At 40.4% G+C, this 2,500-nt stretch overlaps 2 pseudogenes across 2 annotated transcripts in view; both read left to right on the forward strand.

The window, feature by feature from the left end:
- The window catches only part of LOC311226498 (beta-1,4-galactosyltransferase 1-like), a 690,468-nt pseudogene that overhangs the window by 624,906 nt on the left and 63,062 nt on the right, over positions 1–2,500 (forward strand). The gene's annotated exons all lie outside the window — the stretch shown is intronic.
- The window catches only part of LOC311227563 (RNA-binding motif, single-stranded-interacting protein 3-like), a 107,612-nt pseudogene that overhangs the window by 99,164 nt on the left and 5,948 nt on the right, over positions 1–2,500 (forward strand). The window lies entirely within an intron of this gene.

Consider the following 2,500-nt stretch of genomic DNA (forward strand, 5'->3'; position numbering starts at 1 on the left):
TCCCAGCCGCTCTCATTCTTTGTCTTGCACACACACACACACTCACACACAGATACACACACACAGTCAGGCACACACACACACACACAGTCAGGCACACACACACAGTCAGCACACACACAGTCAGGCACACACACAGTGGGGAAGACAAAGGCTGATCTTTTTATGCACAGCATGTGCTAATTAAAAAACACATACACTGGCAAATTGAACTTGCACTCGCGCGCCATGTGCACTGTGTACGCGCGTGTGCACACACACGTGCACCCACGTGGACAAGAGAAAAGAAGGGGGGGGCGCCCACAGAGTGCTATGCCCTCATCCATATTGCATGTGAAAGCCCCGTGGCTGTCATGTAACCAAGCCTGTGTCACATCTGTAAAATGGCCATCATGGAGCGAGCTAGCGCCTGGTTAAAGCCAGGAGAGGCATGAATAAAGGAATATAGGCCACGGGCCAACATTCTCTCTCTCTCTCCGCCTACTCCCTTTTCTTTTAGGCCCTTTGGTGTTCTTTTTAGTTAGCTTAGTTTGGTGCGTTTGCCTGCCTATGAAGTCTTGACAAAGCGGGGTGCCTCCTCCTCCTCTTCTCTTCCTCCTCCTCCTCCTCCTCCTCTCTGCTACCTCTGCTCCAGCTCTCGTGCTGCTCTGCTCTGCTGTTCTTCCAGGACACATGCATTCTCATAGCTCCCTCCTAAGGACGCTGAGGGAATAGCAAGCAGCACGTCTCATTGGTTTCAGGGATAATTGAGTGGAATGAGACAACCGGGGGGACAAGGGTATCGATCACTGTTCAGTTGTAACGCACGGCCCTGTTGGGACTAGTTTCACATCAATTATATTACAATTATACAACTCATTTCAAATTCTGCAGATTTCAATAGGATACAACTAATGTAATGTCTGACCACTATGTGTATCTGACTCTTACCACCAAACCTGCAGGGACTACAATGTATAACGTATGACGTATATCATGGCCAGTTAGGGTACCTTGTGTTTACCTCCCCTGTGTATACTGTTTACTTTACTTTAAACTGCACGGTGCTAGTTGCACCCTTACTTACAATTCATTATGAATTGAAAATGGGGACCCTGATGTAAACAAGACGAAAGTCTTTCTCTGGTCTGCATCCCTTAACAATTGTGTGTATTGAGGACCGTACTGGTATTGTACCCATTCTGCAATCTGTTAATAAAATGTTCATTCAATCAATCACTGTGCAGATTGATTGATTGATTGAATGAAAATGTATTAACAGATTGCAGAATTTGTACAATACAGTACAGCTCAATACACACAATTGTTAAGGGGATGCAGACCAGAGAAAGACTTTCGTCTTGTTTACATCAGGGTCCCCATTTTCAATTCATAATGAATTGTAAGTAAGGGTGCAACTTGCACCGTTGCAATCCATTCTTTGTGGATCATTCTAGCCCATAGTATATATTCAGATTCTAATTGCCTTTATCAACCTTTATTTAAATCGTAAGCTTCTGAATTTTCCCTCATTTACAGAAACGGCGATTGTACAAATGTAAACAGTACATAATAAAAGCAATAATCACAGAAAATGTAACCCAAAAGAGTAAAACATTTTAAAACGTTTGAAATCATTTTAAAAAAACGGTTGTGGTAGTTACAGGTAGTCACACAATGGTCTGAAATAGGGATGTTCGATATTGGCTTTTTACCGATATCCGATATACCGATATTGTCCAACTCTTAATTTCCGATACCGATATCAACCGATACCGATATATGCAGGGTTCCCCCCCCCCCAACACAACATTATGCATACTTTTGACAATAAATAAAATAAGAATGTGTTCTTACTTGCTTGCCTGGGTAAATAAAGGTAAAATAAATGTAAAAAAATTATAATAATAATAAAAAATAAAAATAAATGAAAACCGATACCGATATTTTCCGATATTACATTTTAATGCCAATATCGGTAGGCCGATAATATTGGACATCCCTAGTCTGAAATCATACGTTTAAACATACCAAGGGAGGGGAGCACCTCCACCTTCAGAGAGAGTTGGAGGACATTCCAAGAGTTCAAGGCGTCAAAGGAATGTGAGTGGTCAATGTATTGTTCTGTGTTGTGTTGTGTTACAGTTAGGGATGCACCGATCTGACTTTTTCAGTCCCGATACCGATACTTGGGTTTGGGTATCGGCCAATACCGATCCGATACCCATTGTCCAAATATATTGTTTTTAAGAATTGTAAAGGATCACAAGTGTGTTTTTGATTTGTTGTAAACAAATACAGAAAATAAACTTTATCATTCAATTAATAAACTGTATGCCTCACTGTCACTGTGTGGAAGAGACTGGGATCATTCTTTTGTGCAAGGCAACATCAGGCTTGACTTAAAAACATTACTTTCCTAACTTAGTGAAACATAAATGTAACAAATTAACACATAGATATAAATGTACTGAATGGTTATTTCTTATTTAAAAAAAAAATTCTATATATATATTTATTC

Source organism: Notolepis coatsorum, assembly GCF_963971535.1.
Source record: "Notolepis coatsorum genome assembly, chromosome: 4".
Taxonomy (NCBI): domain Eukaryota; kingdom Metazoa; phylum Chordata; class Actinopteri; order Aulopiformes; family Paralepididae; genus Notolepis; species Notolepis coatsorum.